The 13,725-nt window shown below is 34.8% G+C and overlaps 1 long non-coding RNA gene across 1 annotated transcript in view; it reads left to right on the plus strand.

Moving 5' to 3' along the window:
* The first annotated feature begins 1,463 nt into the window (after positions 1 to 1,463).
* Positions 1,464 to 13,725, plus strand: part of LOC144301611 (uncharacterized) — a 69,205-nt gene continuing 56,943 nt past the window's right edge. The window contains exon 1 of the long non-coding RNA XR_013368372.1: positions 1,464 to 1,774. This is a non-coding gene — a long non-coding RNA (uncharacterized LOC144301611). The remainder of the gene's footprint in view (positions 1,775 to 13,725) is intronic.

Below are 13,725 nucleotides of genomic sequence, written 5' to 3' on the forward strand. Positions count from 1 at the left end.
GACATGTTTTTTGGTTCTTCTTTATTGTAAATACAAAAGCTTATTTTGTGAACAGACCCTATATCTTTCTTAATTAGAAGAGCAATGGAGGTGATCACTTAATCATATTTGTTTCCCATTGAGGACAGATGGAGTTTGAGGGAATCTCGGGGCCTAAATAGGGGACTTTGCTTTTTCCTTGCCATCTGAATGCTCAGATTGTATGTTGGCATTTATTAAATTTATCTCTAGATGTTAGACTTGATTTCAAGTTTGAGGAAGCCTTATTATCATTCTGGTACTTCTTACCATTTCTTTTTATTAAGAAATCTTATTTTTGTGCATGTTGCTTATGAATAATAAAAAAATCTTTACATTTATCTTTTCTAGCACTTTTCAGAGGTCATTTAACTGAATCAATGTTACATGCATATTTGTCTCTTCCTAAACATTACGTTAAAATTAGAAATACCATTAAAAATATGGTAATGCTTGTGGTGTGATGAGGCAGTGAAATTGAATTATACATTCTTTTTAATTACTTTCATACAACCTGCCTTAATGTCTTATGCATAGATTATTTAGTTATGCCTGAGTTTATTTTGAATACCTTCATCTCACTAACATCATCAGAGAGCTGTCACTTTTCTACTCTTTCTTCTGGAGAATCAAAATGCTAGGGATGCCTGGGTGGCTCAGCAGTTAAGCATCTGCCTTCAGCTCAGGGAGTGATCCTGGAGCCCCAGGATTGAGTCCCATATCGGGCTCCTGCATGGGGCCTGCTTCTCCCTCTGCCTGTGTCTCTGCTTCTCTCTCTGTGTCTGTCTTGAATAAATAAATAAAATCTTTAAAAAAAATAATCAAAATGCTAAATGCAAAAGTCACTGTACTCCTTTGTAAAAGCTAGCTTTGTCGATCTGATTTGTATACAAGCTATTCCTCATAATCTAAAAGTTTAAACATCTTCTAAGAAGATTCTGGCATTAGCTGGGAACTAATTTATTGTTGGTAGATTAGAAAAATATTTTTAATATTTATATTAACTTTCCTACCTATTTCTTAGGTTTTGGCATGAAATACACATTTTTGTAGGTCAAAAGTTGTCAGCCATGGTTATTTCAAGTGTTTTGAGCTAAAATTATCTTGGAGGCACATGTAATTCTGTTAGGTCTTAATGAGTATATATATTTATCTTATTTCATGTCTTTAAGAGAATTACTATTTTGTTATTTCTTGCCTCAAAAATTAGGTCTGTAACTTATTGGAAGTTGGGGAAAAATCATTTTGCCCTCTATCAGCAAGGTCTCCAAAATATCTGATAGGTGGATATTTCCACACACACACAAAAAAAATCAATTAATGACTTATCCAAATTTCTAGATGAGATATCATATTTTGTGCCATTTATTTTAACAATTCCAGTTCTAGCTATTATGACATGGAACAAGGGTAGAACTCTCCTACATTGAGCACATATTTAGAAACCAGTTCTATAACTGTTAAATGCAACACTGCTGATTGAAGAACATTTATATGGGTCAGAAGACTTTAAGTTAATCAGAGTAATGAGTTCATGATTATCTTTTGCAGGATAGTTTATTTAGGTAACTTTTTTTATATGGCTCTGATTTCTAAAGCTCAAAGCATTCAATCCATATAGTTTCTTAAATGCATACATTAAAGATCAAGAACTAAAGATTTCTGGTTTCACATGTAAGGAGTTCAGAAGTGATTATTCCATCCTAATGAGTAAATGGACTGAAAAATCACAACTCTTCTTGGATCCATAAGAAAGGTAAGGATACCATAGCCAACTATTTTCCCCAAGATTGGAGACACAGATAGACAAATACAGGAAGGCATGGCTTAGTGAAGCTGAGAACCAGAAGCAGAAAATTGTGTGAACCAGTGCTGGTAAGGAAAAAATGAACCCTAACTGATGAAGTGTTGGAGGCTTAGTGTCTACAGCTCTCAGAGATGCAAAGCAAGAGTATAATAAGTATAATGCTTCTAAGAGAAGCTGTTATCAGGTATATACTATTAAAATATTAACACAAAACTATGTTCCCACAACCAAAGCAGATGCATTTAGGAGAAGATTTCTCATCAAAATGTTCATATGAACAATCTTCCCCTCCACTGCCAACTTAATAATAAGTCTGCTGAATACTCCCCAGAGGTATATATACCCAAAGTGCCTATTTTATTTTAAATATATTCAGGGGAATCCCTGGGTGGCTCAGCAGTTTAGCACCTGCCTTCAGCCCAGGGCATGATCCTGGAGTCCTGGGATCGAGTCCCACATCCGGCTCCCTGCATGGAGCCTGCTTCTCCCTCTGCCTGTGTCTCTGCCTCTCTCTCTGTGTCTCTCATTAATAAATAAATAAAATCTTTAAATATATATATATATATATATATTCAGTTAGTTATGAATTGGTTAATTTACTAGCTCTACTTTTTTTATCATTCATTGTCTCAAAATACCTAAGAAACTTGGAAGTTGTGAAATAATGAACTTTGTCCACAATACACATAGGTACTTAACAAAAAAATGCACATATAGAACTCTAGTTATAATTCAAAACGATCTTTTAGATACAGAAGTAGTAGTAATCAACTCTCCCTTTGCCCGTCCTTTTCTTCATTCTCCACCTCCCAATGACTAAATACAGAAATGCATTTGGCTCCAGGAGATGGTTTAACAAAGGTCAATCCCAGAAGACAGTTCTTCCTATAAATTAACCAAAATGACCATTATAAATAATTTATTTTATTATCTGTATCTTTCACATACTTTTAGAACTTAGGATTTTTTAATAGTTAGACCATGGGAGCTCTTTTACATTTCCTCCCCACACCATGACCTAGGGAACAGCTAGAATGCTACTTTAAGAGATCAAGTTTCACAATTCCATTCCCCAAACACAAAAATTTCAATAAATTCACAGAAAAAAAAATGAGAGAGCTATTTCATATTCTCTACATTCTCTATACTGTGTACTTCGAGACATCTAGGAAGATGAGTTGTTTCAAATAAGAACTGCAATCTATCCACTACACACACAGATACATTGAATAAATTGCACACATAAAATAGAGGCTATAATCTGAATGTCTTTTAAGTAGGAGCATTCTAGACTAGAACTTTTACTTTTCTGCTTGACAACTCAGTGGATAACTGAAAGTGTCACTGTTTGGAGATGATTTTAACAATTTCTCTTCTACATGCCATTTTCAGAAAATAATCTTTCCTATGAATTTTAACATAAAACATATTAAGTTTTTAATTCTACTTTTCTCATATTCTGGCAAACTCATTGACATGTGGAAAGATTAAATGTTGTAAACTTATTCATTTATCCATCATATTTTGGGGGTAAGTCATAGACAGAATATGACCACCAGTTGACTCATGAGCTGGACCCAGGCAATTAGAAGCTCTTCACCTTACCTTCTGTCCTTGGAATGTATGTTATGCTCACCCTTTCAACAGTGGGAGCTCATTTCAGGGGTGTAACCTTCAGAGATTAAGGTGTTGTTGAGATCACATGGCCTGAATATGTATCTGAACTCAGTTAAGGCCTCTTTGCAGACTTTGAAGATTTGGCAGGTGGGTATAGAGATTGATTTGTCTTGTGGTCACCCAAGACAAGCTTCATATGTAAGTTATCTTGGTTATTAAAGCTGTCATTTCCCAACCTGGAATGGTCACCTGCTCATTTCTTCAGTCTCTCCTTGCCCTCCATGTATGAAAGCTAGTTTCAGACTTGACCCAGGGAACTCTCAAGGTCAGGAACAAATACACATCTGCACATGGTATATGCAGCAAAGTAAAACAAAATGCACAGAGCAAAGGGAATAATGGTTAGTCTTGTCTCTACTACAAACACACAGGAAGACAGCACTTTTCACTTCTTTCCCCTTCCTCCTTCCTAACCAGTAGAAACACAATGTAGTACTTCTCAATGAGGTGGTTTGGCTGCTCCACTTTACACAACAACAACAACTGCCAGTATGTTATAGGAACTTTAATAAAAAAGATACTGAAAAAAAAACATTTTATAATCTCTACTTTTAATTCAACAGGAACTCAGATCATCCTGAAACACTATTTCAAAAAATAGTAAGCATTATCAACTATATATCCATAGTGAAGAATAATATGCACACACAGAACAATGGTTATAATGCAAAAATGTCTTTCAATTTTGGCCTAGCAATTCATGGCCTAACAATTTCATTTCCAAAAATCATATTAAGGAGACATTTGTTGTGTGTATATGTGTCTATATGTTTTAAGGACATTTACAATGTGATTTTCTAGCTCAACATTATCATATGCTAGCAATCTGCTTACTTCTAGACAGCCTAGATACAGCAAAATAGGTTTATTTTGCAAAGATTCCAGGAAGATTTGAGAACAGCTTTTCATATGTACACTAGCCTTCTATAAATGTAAGAAAAATCTTCATAAAGTGTGGTGGGCACTTCTTATGTGATAGATGCCGAGTATTATTTTACACTTTTTTCCAATATCAAGGTCAGATAGAAGGAAAATCACACATAGGTAAGTTGCTGAACACTGCATCCATTTCCTCTGGGAAACTGCTGGGCTTGCCTGGACAGATGGAGACTCTTCCAGTTAGGACACAGTAGTGACCCAAGGTCTCAGATCTGCATGACTCCAGGGCTTAAAGCTGATGTGCTGGAGCTGTGAACCACTTGCTATGCACCTGTCTTCTTAAGTTGTGGAGAACCCTTGGAAATTGACTTTGTTAGAGGGGCGCTCATTCTTTCTACCCAGATCTGGAAGAGTCTCCACAGTCATTACAACTGCCATCAGCTCATGGGATGAGAATGGGATGCTGTTGCTGCCTCAGGCCCTGGGTATATGGAATTTTGACTTTCCTCAGGACCAAGCCATGCCTGTGCCACCCTCATCTCTGGCACTCACCCAATCCATCCAGAGTGTCCTCCTCATCTCTCTGTCTAAAGTCTTCATGCCCTGCTTCACACTACTTTCTCCAGTTAAATCTGAATTAACTTGGCAACTCTATCCTGTAGAAAGAGAGGCTGCCTTTTATTTTATCATTAATTTTTGTATTTTTTTTAATTTTTTATTTATTTATGATAGTCACAGAGAGAGAGAGAGAGAGGCAGAGACACAGGCAGAGGGAGAAGCAGGCTCCATGCACCGGGATCCCGACGTGGGATTCGATCCCGGGTCTCCAGGATTGCGCCCTGGGCCAAAGGCAGGCGCTAAACTGCTGCGCCACCCAGGGATCCCTAATTTTTACATTGGTGTACAATCTGCATAGCATAGGATTCACCTTTTTAAAATGCATAATTCAGTTGGTTCACAATGTTATGCAATCATTACTACTAACTCCAGAGTAGTTTCATCACCTTAAGAAACCCATACTTAACAGCTTCCATTCCCTCATTTTCCTCTCCTCCCAGACCCTTGCAACCACTCATTTACTTTCTATGGATTTTATTCTAAATATTTCATATAAATGGGCTCATATAAATGGGCCTTTTGTGTCTAGCTCCTTTCACTTACTTAGCTTATAATGGCTTCAATGTTCATCTATGCTGGTGTGTATCAGTATCCCATTCCTTTTCATGGCTACATAAATTATAGTATTGTTTGCTATACCGTATTTTGTTCATCCAATCAGTTGATGGATATTTATGTCATTTCCACTGTTTTGCTAGCATCAGTAATGCTGCTGTAGCACTAGTGTACACATTTTATGTGGCATGGTTTTCTTGCACATATAAAATAATGTAGAATTTCTGAAAAAAAAAATGTAGAATTTCTGAGTCATGTGGTAACTCCATGTTTAGCTTGCTGAGTAATTGCCCAACTGTTTTCCCTGGAGTTTGCTCCATTTTACATTTTATGAGTATTTCTATTTCTCTACTATCTTATCAAGACTTGCTGTTGTCTCATCTTTTTTATTACAGCTGCCCTACTGACTGTGAACTGGTGTCTGCAGTTCTGGGTTTGCATTCTCTTAATGACTAAAGATTATCTATCTATCTATCTATCTATCTATCTATCTATCATCTATCTATCATCTATCATCTATCTATCTATCGTCTATCTATCATCTATATCTATCTATATCATACATATAAAATGTTTATTCAGATTTATGGTCTCTTTTAAAGAATTATATAATTTGAATAGACATTTCTTCAAAGAAGAAATACAGATGGCTAATAAGCACACATAAGATGCCTGAGATCACTAGTCATTAAGTATCCAGAAGTACATAAAGAACTCTTGCAAACTCAACAATGAAAGAACAAAAACTGGGTTGTCTTTGCCGTTAAGCTGTGAAAGTTATTTTTGTGTTCTTGATAGAGGACCCTTATTAGATATATGATTTGCAAATATATTTTCCCATTATACAGATTGCCTTTTCAAACACAATAGTGTTTTTTTTAAACATTTTTTTTCTTTTAGTTTTGATAGTCAATTTTTTTTTCTTTCTTCCTTGCTTTTGGTGTCATGTAAAAGAAATTATTGCCTAATCCCACATAGCAAAGATTTGCAGATATGTTTTCTCCTAAAAGTATTATAGTTTTATCTCTTATATTTAGATCTTTGAATGATTTTGAGTTACTTTTTGTATATGGTGTGAGGTAGAAGTCTATCTTCATTCTGTTGTATTTTGATATTCAGGTTCCCTCGTACCATTTGATAAGAAGACAGTTTTTCCCGTATTGTACTGTCTTGGCACCCTCATAGAAAATCAATTAGCCGTAAATCATTGTGTTTAAAAACACTCCGTTCATTTCAAATGATTTAATACGTCTATCCTTATGCCACTACCACATAATCTGAATGACAGTAGCTTTGTATTAAGTTTTAAAATTGGTGTGTGTGAGTCTTCTAACTTTGTTCTGCTTTAAGCTTGTTTTGACTATTCTGGTTCCTTTAATTTCCATACGCATTTTAAGATTAGCTTGCCAATTACTGCGAAAAAAAAAAAAAAAAAACAACCTTAGATTTTATAGAACTGGTATTTAACCTGTAGACCAATTTGGGAGTATTGCCATCAGCTTAACAACATTAAACCTCCCAATACATGAACACAAGGTATCTGTTGTTTACATAGGTCTTCTCTAATTTCCCTCAATAATTATTTTTTGTAGTTTTCACTGTACAAATATTGAATTTTTTTGTTCAGTTAATTTTTAAGTATTTTAGGGCAGCCCGGTGGCGCAGCGGTTTAGCACTGGCCTGCAGCCCAGGGTGTGATCCTGGGGACCCAGGATCGAGTCCCACATCGGGATCCCTGCATGGAGCCTGCTTCTCCCTCTGCCTGTGTCTCTGCCTCTCTCTCTCTCTGTGTGTGTCTCTCATGAATAAATAAATAAAATCTTTAAAAAAAATTTTTTTAAGTATTTTATTTGTTAAAATGTAAATACTTCCTAAATTCCTTCCTGAATCGTCTGTTGCTAGTATACTCACATACAACTAATTATTGTATATTAATGTATCCTGTAACTTTGCTGAATGCATTTAGTCCTTGTGTGTGTGTGTGTGTATTTTCCTAATTTTCTAAATACAAGATATGTCATCTGCAAATAAAGTTCTACATTTTTCTTTCCAAGCTGGAGATCTTTTACTTCAACTTCTTGCCTAAGTGATCTGGATATAACCTCAATACTGAGTAAAATCGGCAAAAGCACACATTTTTGTCTAGTTCTTGATCTTGGGGGAAAGTCTGAATATTTTACAATTAAGTATGATGTTAGCAGTGGACTTTTGTAGATTCTCTTTATCAAGGTAAGGGAGTCTTCTGTTCTTAGTTTGTTAAATGTTTTTTATTATAAAGAGGTCTTGGATGTTGTTGATTTCTATTCTTACATCTACTAAGATGATCAAGCATTTTTTCCCACTCCCATATTCTATTAATATAATGTATTACATTGATTAATTCTTGTATTTTTGAACCAATGGTACATTCCTGGGATAAACCTCACTTGGTCATTACATATAATCCTTCTTAAATGTTGCTGGATTTGGTTTGCTAGTATTTTGTTAGAGACTTTTGTGTTTATATCCATAAGGGATATTGCTCTATACTATTCTTTTCTTGTGATGTCTTAGGATGATTTTGGTATCAGAGTAATTATGGGCTGGTAGAATGAGTCGAGAAACATTCCTTCTATTTTTGGGGGTGCGGTAAGCATTTGTGAAGGATTGGTGTTAGTTCTATAAACATTTGGTAGAATTTACAAGTGAAACCACCTGGGTTTGGTTTTCTTCTATGGGAAATTTTTTTAAATTGCTAATTTAATCTTTTTTATTTCTTAGTGGTCTGTTCAGATTTTCTATTTGTTCTTGAGTCAGCTTTGGTAGTATGTATCTTTTCAGGAATTTGTCCATTCATCTAATTTATTCTGTTTTAGCCACACAGTTGTTCATGAAATTATATTATAATCCTTTTTCTTTTTTAAGATTTAATTTACTTATTCATGAGACACACACACACACACACACACACACACACACAGAGGCAGACGGAGAAGCAGGCTCCATGCAGGGAGCCCGACATGGGACTCAATCCCGGGTGTCCAGGATCAGGCCCCGGGCTGAAGGCGGCACTAAAAGGCTGAGTCACCTGGGCTGCCCCTAATCCTTTTTATATCTGTAAATAAAGTCAGTAACAATATTCCCTTTTTCATTCCTTATTTAATAAATTGAGTTGTCTATTTCTTAGTTCAGTTACATGTTTACCAGATGTGTTGATCTTTACAAAGAATGAGATTTGTTTTTTAATATTCTCTATTAATTTTCTATTCTTGATATCATTTATTATTTTTTTCTTTCTGCTTGCTTTGAGTCTTTCTTTTTTATTTCTCTCTCCAGCTTTTTAAGGAAGAAGTTTAGGTAATTGACTGTATATTTTTCTTTCTCTTCTTACAAGTATTTGTAGTTACTAATTTCCTTTTAAGCACTGCTCCATCAGGGTTCTATAAATTTTGATATATTGTGGGGTTTTTTTTCTACCATCATGAAGTGTTTTTCAAATTCATTTTTGATTTCTTCTTTGATCCATTATTTTGGAGTATTTTGTATAATCTTCACATATCTGAATTTGACAATGTTTTATTATTGATTACTAATTGCATCCTCTGTGGTCAGAATACACACTATATATGATTTCCAGTTCTGTTAAATTTATGTGATTTGTTTTATGACCTTGCATATGATCTATTCTATAGAAACTTCCATGTGTACTTGAGGAAATGTTGTTATGTTATGTTGGTACACTTGATGGTGTTCCATATGTCTCTGAGTCTCTTCTCTTTTTTCTTCCTTCTTTCTTCTTTTTTTTTTTTTCTGTTCCTCTGCCTGAATAATCTCAATTGACCTATTTTCAAGTTGACTGATTAACTTTTTATCTGCTCAAATCTGATGTTGAGCTCTGTTTGTCTTTCTGTAATTTCTCTTTATCAATATTCTCTATTTGAGAAGACATCATCTTCATATTTTGTCAGTCCTCTAGATCTAATGCACTTTAGTTCTTTGAACACATTTTAAACAGCTGACGTAAAGTCCTTGTTTAGTTCCTCCAACTGATATTGGAATTCCTGAGGAACTTCCTGAGGAATTTTCTTTTAATTTTTTTCTCCTGTGAATTAGCACACTTTCTTATGTCTTTGCATGTCTATTTTTTGTTGTCACTTAGAGCTAGACATTTTATTCTATTTATTCATTTTTTTTAAACTAGACACTTTAAATAACTGAATGTGGCGACTGTGGAAAACAAATACTTCCCTCTCCTAGGCATTCATTGTTATTGTTTTCTGTTACTGTTGTTTTGTTTAGCAACTTTTCTGGACTTATTCTGTAAATTCTGTGTTTTTTGAAATGTGTAGCCATTCAAGTTTCTGCTCAGTAGTAACCACCTAATAATAGGACAGAGATTTTACCTGAAACCCAGTGTTTTCTGATGGGCTCATTGTACATGTTGGGGCATGATTTTGGTATTAAGTCAAACAGTTTACATCTTTGTTTTATCCTTTATTTACTGCTTCTACAGAGCCTCAGGATTAGCTGATGGCAGGGGGACCTTTTAGATCTTTTGAGAAAATGCATAACACCCTGGGCATGTACACAGCCCTATGCATGTAGATTCCCTTCCAGATTCCCAAAACACATTGGAGCTTCCCGACCTATATGGACATTTAATCCCTAGCTTTCATTTTTAAACTTTTTGGTTGATCTATATTTTGTCCCAACTATAATGCACCACCATAGACAGATGGGATGTTAAATGTTTAGCTCTTTGGGTTTATAGTGTTACAAAAAAATCTCTCCTAGGATAGGCCATTTATAATGTGTAAGCTTTGAGTCAAGTAACATAAAGACAGCTTAATGAGTGAGCTCTTTAAAAGACCCAACAGACAAATTAAATAATGATAATAATTAGGAATGCTGCCTTAAAGAAGCTATAACTGATTTTGTTCCCTCCAGTCACTGCTGGGCAACTAGTTTTCCTGTGGCTGTGGGTTGTTGGCTATAACATAGCTGGGGAGGAGACAATGGGAGTCGGGCAAGTTAAAACACCACAGAGCTCTCTATTCTTACAAGATTCAGCTGTTCTTTTGAATAAACATGCTCTGAACTGCTGCAAGCTTTTGCTTAATTTTCAAAGCTCCAAAAAAGCTGATTCTGAGAATTTCTTAGTGTTCTCATTGCTTTTATGGAAGAGATGGTCTTTACAGATCCTTCCTTCACCATTTCACTGATGTCATCCTCTGTCTTATTTTAAACCACTTTAATTGGGAGTTTCTAACACTCTGTGCTTAATCTAATATTAAACAATACTTAGACATGATAAGAATAGGTAATCCTATATTCGACAGTGGAAATTTTTAAAAAATGAATAATTCATGTAAGATTCCAGATATATTGAGTGTTGTTTTGGAATTCCAGGCAAATGTGTGTGTGTGTGTGTGTGTGTGTGTGTGTGTGTGTGTGTAATGCTTAGAAATTAAGGACTAAATGCATATTAACTGCTAGCTATTGGTGGTTGAAACACTACATTGTTTTCTCTAAGTAGGGTCTGATGTACTGTCTTAGGATTCTTCTCTTCTCATAGTGCTTATACCTAGCAGAATGACCATCCCAGATTAAATTCCTTGGTTGATGTAAAGTTTGGCATTCTTTATTGTGTGTTTTATTATTTTATTATATGAACTTAACAACAATAACAATGAAGAAGAGTACTTTTCCTGTTATGCACTCTAAGCTTAGTTTTAAAATACTAGGTTTGGAAATTTAACATTTTCAAGCCACTTATTCTAATATATTACATTAAACAAACTATTTTACAATAAAGTGCTACTCTTTATAATAATATCCTCTTGGGCATATATACATTCTCTAGACTATAATTCAGAAGAAACTATAGAGAAGTAGCTATAGTTGCTTTTGTAAAAATATCACATTTAAAGAATATCTTATATCCTTGTGTACCATTTTAACTGTTTAAATTCCAAAGGAAAAAACTCTGTAGGTCCAGTTCTCCTCCTTGTGGCATCATGTTAAACTTCCTATTCAACCTTTGTGACATTACTCTATTTTTTTTTAACATTTTTTGGTAAAATATTCTACTTAAAAGAAATGTTGCAAAAATACAAATGATTCCCATCTACCTGTCTCAAATTCTCACATATTTGCATTTCAGGTACTTGTTTTATTCTTTTTTTCTACGTATTTTTCCCTGAAAATACTGAGCATAATGTACAGAAGTGATGCTATTTTAGCTCTAAGTTCTTTACCTTCTTTAAAAACAAAGATATTCTCTTATATTAAAAAAATGGTCAAAATAAGAAAATTACATATTGATGTCTTCTTCTGTTCATGATCCAGTATAGTAGACACATCGCACTTCTTGTCATCACTTACATATGAAACAGGCCCTCAATCTTTTTTTTTTTTAAGATTTTATTTATTATTCATCAGACACACACACAGAGAGAGAGAGAGAGAGAGAGAGGCAGAGACACAGGCAGAGGGAAAAGCAGGCTCCATGCAGGGAGCCCGAGGTGGCACTCGATCCTGGGACTCTAGGATCATGCCCTGGGCCAAAGGCAGGTGCTAAACTGCTGAGCCACCCAGGGATCCCCCAGGCCCTCAATCTTGCTTGTAAAGAGTAGAGACTAGTTACTTTGTGGAATGTGCCTTCCCTAGTGTAGGTCTGTTCGATGTTTGTTCATTGATTATATATTTGTGGCAATCAATACCAAAGAAAATTTTGTATTCTTAGTTCATTATGTTGGGAGGCACATAATGTCAATTTGTCCACTCCTAGTTATGTTAATTGTGATCACTTGGTTAAGGTGGTGCCTATGGGGTTTCTCCACTGTGAAGTTAATATTTTTACCCTTGTAATTACAATGTACTTAACTGAAGCCATTTTGAGACTATGTCAGCATCCCAATTTTACTTACATTTGTGCTAATTTTATTATTCATTGATGATTTTCGCTTGAAGCAATTATTTCTGTGGTCACTGCCAAGTGAGAATGCCATTATCATTTAAAAGGAAAAAAATGATGAAGTTTCCTTTATTCATCGTATAACTGAACAAAATAGCAGTGCAGAAAAAAAAAAGCAAGATAGATTGATTTGTTCACTAGGCTCTATTGTCAGTTACACATTCTGATTGATTTTATAATTCACAGTCCTGGGCTAGTTTATATCTTTATCGTAGTTTTAAGTAAATTTTTGTTCCAAAAAAAACAAGTGAATTTTAAAAGAACAAACAAAACCATTTCATAATTTAATTCAGACCTAGATGTTTATTTTTGAATTTAAAACTTCAGTGATTGCTTTTGTTAATGCAACATCATAATAGAATACACATAGTTTGGCAAAACACTTGTCATTGCCATAACTAATTTTTACTTAGAACAAGCAAAACATTCATCACATTTTAGATGGAATGCATAGCATATCAAAACAGAAGGAAGGAGTGATTGACAAAATGTTTATGTGACAGATACAATCACCATATAAATACACATCTGATGAACTTGAAAATTAACTTGCTATGTGGAACAGATATGGATGTTCTTAGAATTCAAATTCCATCGCTCATTTCAACTATAAAGAGAGTAAACTCATAAAGCTAATTAAAACAAAATGATTTTCATCACTAAGCCATTTCAAGCCACTGATGGTTAAGAGATGTAAAGGCCAGCCCTTCTAAATTCCAAAGATATGCAATAAGTGAAATACCATTTTTTTTAAAGGAGAGAGATCACCATTTTGCTGAATAATAGTATGCATTGATAATGTCTTAATGACACTTATTTTGATCTTGCTAGATAGACTTCAGAGCCAGAAATGTACATACAATGAGTTGTTGAACTATATTTCCAGTATACCAGTACATTAGTCTGCATTTTGGATTCCCTACTCTCCTTCCTGTTCTCCCATTATGCTTTCCCAAAGACTGATTTCACTTGCTCCTGACTTTTCCTCAATATTTTCTTTAGGGCCTTGCTGCTGAATTTCTCATATTCTAAGAATGTTTACAATCCAACTTTCTTCCAAACTCGTTCAGTTTCAATATCCTCTTGCTGACTCCTAGCAAAGATAAAGCAAAGCCAGAAAACCAAAAGGCAAGGAAAAGCAATGAAACCCTGCATTAGAGGGAAAGTACCAGAGTCGCTGCCAAATCTGACGTGTGAACTGCATGCAGCACCCCAC

Source organism: Canis aureus, chromosome 30 (assembly GCF_053574225.1).
Source record: "Canis aureus isolate CA01 chromosome 30, VMU_Caureus_v.1.0, whole genome shotgun sequence".
Lineage (NCBI taxonomy): Eukaryota > Metazoa > Chordata > Mammalia > Carnivora > Canidae > Canis > Canis aureus.